Here is a 9,736-nt window from a genome sequence, read left to right as displayed (position 1 = left end):
AGTTGAGCAGAAAAACACAATGTTGAAGTCTTATATTTCAATATTCTCCTTCCAGCGCCAGGCGATGACTCGTGGGTGGTGAGTCGACTCATTGTCTGCCTCCCCTTTAGCTCCACCCGGACAAATTTCACCCTATATATCCAGATGACACCGTTCCAGTGTACTCCGTCATACGTTTGCATGTATGACACCCCTCACAATGAGCCCAGGTAATAAGAGATGGAAAAGATGCCTTATGAAATATCTATGCCTCGGACTTCAGCTATAAAAAGTTGCAAAATGTTCTCTAAAGACCCCCAGAATGATCTTTTACATTTTACATGGAGGCATTCTGATGTTGGTTTAACCCTGAAGTCAGTGGAGAAGTTGGGCTCATTGGCTCATGTATAAACATGCAGAGTGCACTAACTTTGGCATAAATAAGAGGGATAGTAAATGGGAAGACCCACCAAGTGTCGAGTGTGAAGATGTGCCCCTCTATCACCCACTGCGTGTTATTCAAACACGTTTACACAATTCCTCAACAGAAAACAGCTTCAGCAAAGCAAGACTGTTGTTACTCAACAGAGAGGAGTATTATTTTCATTGCACAGCCCCGAATCCAGTGATCACCCAAGTGTGAAAATGGCCTCCTACAACGTCACTGTTGTGTTGCATCACTGTTGTTTCCACCATTCAGCGAACTCGCCAAAATATGGAGGGCCAATAAATAAAATCAAGTGATACACATGTAGACTAATTAGAAACATTTCTTTCCTGTAAAAAAGTTTCCATCTGTCTCATGAGGATATTTATTCTCTGAATCCCTGCAGACCCGCTGCATTGTGTGTAGGCTCTGATATAACTGATTACTCATGTTATTATTTTTCAATTTGAGGTTACACCCATGAGTGTGACTCTCAGATGGGCATCTGACAGAAGTCTCAAACTAATGATTTCAAGCTCGTTGGCATGTTTACTTTGGCCAGATGTACCTCGCCACGGCACTGTGAATAGCACTGCTGTCATACGTGTTATTGTGCCAGGACGCGCCTGGCAGTGTCTAAAACTGTGGGCACACTATGCATTAGTCCAACACCAACTTTATACTGCACTGCCTCTGCTTTTATGGAGACCAGTAAAGTAAGAGTAAACTGAGAGAGATGTGTCCCTGCAAGGAGGATCATAGACTAATAAAGTGAGTTATGGTTATGAGGGCAAGTTGTGATGAATCAAAGATGTTTACACAGACTCTTCTTGTGGAACAAGGAAACAGCTTTTTGCACTTTGCATACGATACTGAGCTGCACAACACATTGCACTGAACAAACGTATTAAATTATTATAGTGTAGTATTACTTATGCAGCCTTTAGAAGTAATTTGTTGAATATTAAAGATGTAGTTTGTTGGATTTTTTTTTTTTTTTGCAGAAGGGATCTTCTCCCATGTGTCAGTGAATAGGAGACCTAAGGTGGCTGATGAAGAACGTGAAAACACGAATGGCCTTTTCTAGAGTCAGTGTTTGGTTTGTAGCCAACATGGCAGACTGTGTGTTAAAGGACCCGCTCTATATGTAGATATAAATGGCTCATTCTTACTTAACAGAAGTTCAGAAAATTAAAAACTAATGAAAACATAGTTCTAAATATTATATACCATATATAATATAAATAATATTATTATATTATTCTGCCAATGGATTCCCCTAAATCCTACACAATGGACCTATAATAGTAATTAACACAGGATACAGAAACTTCCTTATTACTGTAATAAATAATGTTCAAATTATATCTTTCCAGCAGTTTAATAGAGGCAAAATGCTGCAGAGGAAGTTTAAAAATACTAATCAGATAAACTGACAACTACAAACTTCTCTTGCAGCAGGGGAGGAATCTTGAAAAAACAATAAGGTTGTTATGATCCTGGATTTTTGGTAATATTCTGTTGTCTTTTGGACTTTTTTTTAGGGTTTTAAGTTTGCAATTTTCCTCGTTTGATGTATTCATCATGGTCAGGTTGTTTTACTGATTCATTTTGCAGGTTGTTTCCTCATGTGTCATGTTTTGTGTTACTTCCCAGTCGATCAGCTCCCTGCCTGTTCTTCTGCCTCATCACCTTATCCCCCTCACCTGAACTTCATCCCCTTGTCAGTCTAGTTTGTATTTAAGTCCTAGTTTTCAGTTCAGTCTTTGTTGGCACCTTGTTTTGGTTGTGTCTTTCTGAGCTCCTGCTGCTGAACATCTCCTGTAATTGGGTTCACCTGCTCTGCACTACATGAAAAAGGTGAATGAGCCCTTTATTTTCAAATCAGACCACACCCTATTTATATCTGACTTATTTGAACTTGTGTGATTTTATCTGTGGTGGTATGGATTTTGTCTGTTTATTGGTTGATTTTTTTCTGCATTTTTGGGGGCTTTTTTGTGCTTTCAGAGGCTGGGCGTGGCTACCTGGTGCTGGAGCTCTGCATGTCCTCCTGTTGCTTATCCTGCTAATCAACTGCAGCACACCTGCCGCCAACTCCACTCATCAACTGCAACACAAAAGGCCTGGACTCACTGTCCCATGCTGCCAGATTGTTTCCGCATCGCTCAGTGGTACTTTCGGCTCTTCAGTGAAGTTTTAAAGCATTTATTCAGAACTAGCTGCAAGAATTTTTCTTTGGTGTTTCTTGGATTTATGACAATTTGTGTCGGGTTTGTTTTCTCCCAGTGCCTCCTTTCTCAGAGGTCCAGTGCCTCTGCCACAAGCCACCCGGCCTCCCACCACCTTTGCCACCAGCTTCAGCTCAAGTGCCTCACCTGCAGCCTCTCACCACCGGTGCCTCCCCCCTCAAACCACTGAAATCAGCCAACTTCATCCATCTGCAAACTCTACAATAAACCCATTTTACCCTTGTACCCCATTGTCTGCTGGTTTTGCTCTTGGGTCCATTTTGTAACCACAGAAAATCGTAACATTATCCTACATAAAAAGTTGTCGTAGATGAATTCACGCATGTATTTCAACCTGCTGGTGTACGATAGATCTTTAGTCATTTTTTCACTTTTGTTTAGTGGACAAAATGTGTTATTTTGTCTTTTGGAAAAATTTAAGATTGTTGGTTTCCCAGAGGTGGAGCTTGGACTGAAGTCTTGATGAAGCAGTCTGAAGGAGAAACAATTGGCTGGGGAGAGGGGTGGCGAAGTTTCACAAGAGAACTGTTGCATTTATCTCACCATGTTCACTACTGGTGGTAGAGGAGTGCATGTCCCAGCTCATGTCTGTGATTGCCTGCAGGTAACACTCTCATGTGTCATTTGAAATAAAAGAATCAAAATCCAAATAATTACATGAAATTGATGTGTGTCATACTTTGAATTAAAAAAAGGCTAAAACCAGCTTTGAAGTTTTGAAGAAAACCTTCATTGCAAAATTGTACACGTCATCAGATGAGTGTAATACAATAAAGAAAATCCAACTTTCCCATGGACTCATGTGCCAAATGTGTGTGGTCATCAAACATTTAAGTCTGTTCACAGACAACTAAAGAACCTGTACAAACCCAATAATGTTTTAATGACAGATTATGTACTGACTCATCATTAATAAAGTTTTATAGCCAGAGAACTTAAGAACAACTAAAGCCAAATCAGCTTTTCATGTCTGCTAGATTTTAGATCTACAACTACATGTCTTTATTAATTCTTCATATTTGTATCTGAGACTGCAATGACAAGAATCCTAGAAACAAATCTGGACTTCTAAAATGTATTGATCTTTGCACATAAAACATGTCGGTTTCATATTTTGAGCGTTGTGTGTAAATAAAATATGTAATTTGACTGCATAGTTTTGCTGTGATGGAAAAGCAAATATGTGAATGAACATGTAACTTGTGATGTGTGTGTTTATCTGTTTATCTGCCTTATTTTTGATTAAAAGGTATTGACCCTTGCCCTAAACAGCAGATGACATGGCATTTTGCTGATCATTTCCTCGTCTGTGTTTTCTTTTTAGAGTCATTGCTTGGAAAAGCCACTTATGGTATTCCCCAGCATTTCAGCCATGGGAGTGTGGATGTTTCCACATACCTGTACATGCAGTGTCTGTAAATTGTGCAAGAGCTGAAGCAACAATATCTCAGCACACTCACTATTGATGTCTGATAATACTGCTCTTCGTCAGCAGGCTTCACTCAGCTCTACAAGCGCAAGCTGTTACTGTATGTGTTGTTCCATCAACTACTCCGTTCCTATGGCAGCTCCGAGAGATGAAGTACAGACGAGCACGTCCCAGCTCATGTCTGGAAACATGCCTGTTGGACTCGAGTAGCCATCTGAGCTGCCAAAGTGGAAACAGTCCTTGGTCTTCCTGGAAGTGATAGAGGGACTTAAAACTCTAGTAGTCAGAAACACTTCCCACCACAGAGTCTCAGAAGCGTAGAATCCTTACATGGTAAATACTAATGTGATATATAGAGTAGTTTTGTGAACGATGCACAACATAATTCTGTCAAAAAGGACTCCTTTAAGGCCACAAATTATGAGGCTCCGAGTCAAACTGAGGAGTGCTCAAAGGCAAATTCTTTTTCATCTTCATTTTATTCTTATCTTTAGTAGGTATTAAGCACAACAATAACCCAAATGTTTGTAGTTTTAAGTACAAGAATTGACATTTAAGGAATTATTCATCCACAAAATGTCCATTTCTATATCAGTGAATTTGCTATGTTACCTTAACTTTGTGAAGAATCCGTTTTTCTCACATGCCCTTATGGAAAACACAGGATATATTGATTAATTGATTGATAGGAGACAGCAGAACTACATCACAACATTTGTTTACAACTCTCGCACAACTCATGCAATATAATCAAAGACTAATTTATCCAGTCATATGCTCAGTACTTCTCAAACACATGCACTTTCGCTAAAACATTAATATTGGAGTCTAGCATAGAAGTGAACATAGATTACATTTTTTGTGGAAAAAAACATTCCAAAGTTTTCTCTCACAAATCCAAGGTAACATGGCATGACTTAGTTGATTCACAAATTACCATTTTGTGGGCAAAGTATTCCTTTAGAATAACAACATTAAATGATCTGTATGGAGGACAAGGACTTACACAGAGGCCAAAACCAGTTTTGAAGATTTGCATACGCCTTCATTGCAAAATTGTTCACATCATCAGAAGACTGGAAGATAAAGTGATGACTAAAACCAAATTAAGATTGCCAAACTTTCACAAACTCAAACATCTCATCAAACAGTTACCAAGAAAAACTGTGACTGTGTTCAGAGACGAGTACAGACGAGACTGAATGTGGCTTTAATGACAGTGATTGAGTACTCACCCATTATTGATGACATTTGGTAGCGAGAGCATGTCGGAACATCCAAGGCCAAATTGTCACATCAGGACTATAAAGCTTCGTCTCATTTGCGTAGGTATGAAGTCAAATTTCAAAGTGTCTACACTTTAATTCAGGGTCATCATTAATTCAGATCACAGTAACTTCATATCTAGTTCTACCACAGACAAATCCCTGCTGGCACAAACCCTGGGCTCTCCAGCTTTGTGGAACTGCCTTGTTACGCAGATACAACTCCTGCCTTGAGCTAATGAGCATGGAGTGAGATGTCCTCTGAACAAACTGCAAATGCCACCTTCAAAGGAGACATGCAGTGCCCCAGTTTCTGTGGCCACAGGGAGCTGTCTGCCAGGACCAAGCTTAAAAATTTCTCTTGTTACCATAAAATATCTGGTAAAAGATTACATGTGGAAGGAGTTAGAGTGACCTAGAAGGCCAGGGTCCCACGTGGAGATGCAGGTAATGTACAGTGTACATCTTTAAACTACCCACTGTCTTAAGTCAATCACACACATCGTCATCAGGCCTGGTGACCCAGACTTGCCCTACATAAAGGATATTGGTGCCTTTCAACTTTATTCTTGTCATTTGTTCCCTCAGAGGCTGAAAACAAAGGTTGCACTTTCCTAATGAGGAAGTGAGGACAGAACAAAGGCTTTACAGTATGAATGTGATGTCAGGCGTTTTCAATCTATCATACTGTGGCCTTTGTAATCCTCCATGTCTAGAGAGGAGTTTGGGGTTGTGGCTGAAACCAGGAGCAGCCACGAGAGAGGACTTGCCCTATCAGGAAGCAAAGTCACCACAATTTCTTAAGTAAATAAATAAGCAAGGAACAAAATATGAGGTCAAAGGGAGGTTGATCACTGAGATACAGCAGTGGTGCAATAAGGACCAATCCTTTCTACTCATGTATTTTCTGTCTTTTTTTTTTTATCATTAGCTTTCTATGCAGGTACCTCTTTCCCTCTGCTCATCTTTCATTCCCTCCAACAACAATCAACCAATCCTTTATTCCAGACTCAGGGTCCATATAAAAAAACAAACAAACATCACATACAATAAATAGTGTAAAATCACGTCAAACAAAAACGTGTGGTGATCTAAACAAGCTCCACTGATCATTTTAAGGGTCAAGGTCTATTTGGACACCTCTGGTCCACTCAGCAGGAGACGGTGGAGACTTTATTAGCCCGATTGGCTTTGAAGTCCTCGAAATGACTGCAAGAATCTCTCCTGCCTGATCAAAGGAGGGAAGAGACAAGGAAATCAGAATAATCTGCTCCGCTGCTGGAGCTGTGTGGATGATGGTGTGTACGGCGTGAATATTCTAGATATGAGTTATTGTGGATATTTTGATATCTTATCTTACAGAGCTGCACAAGGAGAACTACAAATGTCCAATTACCTGCTGAAGGAAAATTTGCAAATGCATCAGCAACTCAGGAGCATCTAGCATTTAGCCTCTATGTAAATGTTCTTATTTCACATCTGAGAATCATTTTCCATCATCACAACAGAAAATAATAAAAAATAAAGTCATCTGGAAATGAAACTGAATGAGGTCGACATGACTCCCGACTATCTGCATCCATCATATTCACCTCTTTACGACACAGCTGACATTTGCTGTAATTATTTGTGTAAATTAATGATGCATGAAACAGCACACTTTATTGGATGAGGTGTTTTGGATTAAATGTCTGAACTTCATGCCACGTCATGCTGTTCCATCTTTGGCTGGTCCTCCAATACGTACAGAATAAAAGGGGTTCATAGAGAGAGTCTCTCTGGAAAACAAATTAATTTGATAAGATAGCACTACAGGTAAGAGGTAAAATATGTGTTCTTTTTTCATTTTAGGGTGAACTGTCCCTTAAGGTGTTGTTTTTAAAGGGGGGATTGTGAAATCATCACAAATTAAACAGTAGCAAAAATAAAGACATATTTGACATCTAGAGCGAAGGTTGCATTACGCTTTTTCATTGTAAAATGCCTTTTCAAAACTTATGGGGCCGCTTAAACAAAATCAATGAAGGTAATAATGTCAAGCCAAACAGAGCACTGACACACTGAGAAGGAAAAAAAGTCTATATGTCCTTTGCCATTTGGCGTCGACTTGGGTAAATTTTGATTAGCCAACTCAAACACAGAAATCAAGACGTGCATTAAGTCACTTTAGAAACAACAAGACCGGTCCAAATGTTGTTTTAGGCATCCGGTCACTGAATCACCGCCAGATATTCTTTGTCATTGCAACTCTGCCCAGAGTTTAAGGAAGATTAGGGAAAATTCATTTTGATTTAAAAAGTAATAGAAGTTGTCAGTTTGTCTTTGTCCTCAAAAGGCCTTTAAGCCAGGCCCAAGAGTCTAAAGTTTCCAACCATTTATTCACTTTCTTATTGTTTTGTAGGATATTATTTAGCACTGCACCAAAAATGACTCAATATTCTTTGTGTTTGTTAATTTTATGTGAATATCCAGACTGGAGATAACAGCTGCTATCACCAGCTTAAGTGACTTCAGGTCCTCCGTACCGTTTTCCTTTCATCATCGCCCAAGACATCAGCTTGGTTCATTGACCCAGTCCCTCCAGTCCACCAGTATCTCTGCTTCCCAAGATAGAGGCAGATGACTGAGAGCCTCCTGCTCCTCTGTGTCTCCTGTATCTGCGTCACTGCCTGATAATCACAACTTTACCGGCAGCCTTCACTCGATGCTTTATCTCAGCCTGGGAGTGCCAAAACGGATGCACACCAATATGGAATCCACGTTCCCTAACAAGGGACTGTGTGTGTGGTGTGTTGGGATCTGGACACTCATCGGTGATTAGAGTATCAAACGTGAGTGTGTCAACAAGTCACCTACCTTATTTAAATCTGTGCTACACAGAAGCAGAAAATGCAAATGGACTTGTTTTTATCCAGTAGTGTTTACCTCTTAAATTTTTCTTTCAATTTCTCCTGACAAGTCCAAACAGCAGTTGTAATATGATCGTAAACAGCACGTCAGATTTGATAAATTGTTCAATTTTTGTGGCTGACGATATAAATCAAGTCAGACGCTATGTTTTGAAGTCAAACCAATTCTTTCACAGGAATCACATAATTTAAGCTTGTTATATGTGTGTGCGAGTTTTTTAAATAAGTCTGCATTTATGCTTCCAAAGTTAAAATATTAAATTGAGAGGATTTGTCATCTAAACCAGCGATTACACTTGGTTGTAACTTTTCGTAAACATTCTTCATGTCCTCCACAGTTCAAAGCATGGCGTAAAAGGTCTGTAAACGCTGTACTAAATTCTAATGCAGCTTTCATTACTACAGGAAAACGGAAATTCAGATAACTCCAAATGTCATGCTGTGTGGTGCAATCAGCTGGCAGCTCTTTGCAGTAAACCCTGTGAAGATGAGTGTTGACTGCAAGGTTATGGAAGAGGTTATCGCAAACTCCTCACTGTCCATCTCACCTCGTGAGGACTGCACTGCAGATGTGATGCACCAATATTTTAAAGTCCAGTGTGTAGGATTTAAGGGAATATATAGGCGGAAATAGAAAAATAACAAGTATATTTCTTTAGTGTGTAATTATCCGGACATAAGAATAATTTTTTCGTTGCCTCAGAATTAGCCATTTCTTATCTAAATGAGGAGCGAGTGTCTTGTTCAAGGAGTCCGCCATGTTTCCACATTAGCCCAGATCGGACAAACTGACGTGAACTGGAGACCTCTGCAGATCATTTGGCTGCTGGTAAAAAACTGTCCAGAGAAAAAAAAGGTGAGCCACATTAGCAGGTGCTGGGCTGACTGCAATGAGCCTAACAGCATCATAAAATCACTGATTTGCAACATGAAAGTCCTTTATTCAGGGTTTTTACAGGTTTTAATTATCAGGTCCATTTGTTTTGGAGAGGAAGAGACCTCTGCAGATACTTCGGCCTCCGATAAAAACCTAAGCAACAACCAACAAAGGAATCCTAACCGTGAGGTGACGCTTGGCACATGGGAGTAGTTTAAGATGGCTGTAATTTATGATCTTCACCACTAGATGCCACTAAATCCTACACACTGTTTCTTTAAGGTCGTGGTTTCCTTATAACCTAAAACCATTCAAGAAACAGTTTCCTGTACTGTCTGCAGTTGTAATCTTACGTATACACGTGTAATTGAGTCACTACAGTGAGAATATTGACAAAAGTTATCATCATGTATTTTGCGTATGTGAAGTCATTATTAGTGACACTTCATCTTACAGAGAGGCATTTTTACAACAGACAATTATACAGGTGTCAACAGCAAAAAATGACAAAAATCAGCCTTCTTAAACCAGATTTCCAAAAATGTTTTTAATAAATAGCTGCAAACTGACTGACTTTAAAAACATCAGAAGCTCTTTG

The sequence above is a fragment of the Plectropomus leopardus genome, chromosome 6 (genome assembly GCF_008729295.1).
Source record: "Plectropomus leopardus isolate mb chromosome 6, YSFRI_Pleo_2.0, whole genome shotgun sequence".
NCBI classification, from domain to species: domain Eukaryota; kingdom Metazoa; phylum Chordata; class Actinopteri; order Perciformes; family Serranidae; genus Plectropomus; species Plectropomus leopardus.
The sequence above is the reverse complement of the archived record's forward strand: the minus strand, read 5'-3'. Positions refer to the sequence as shown.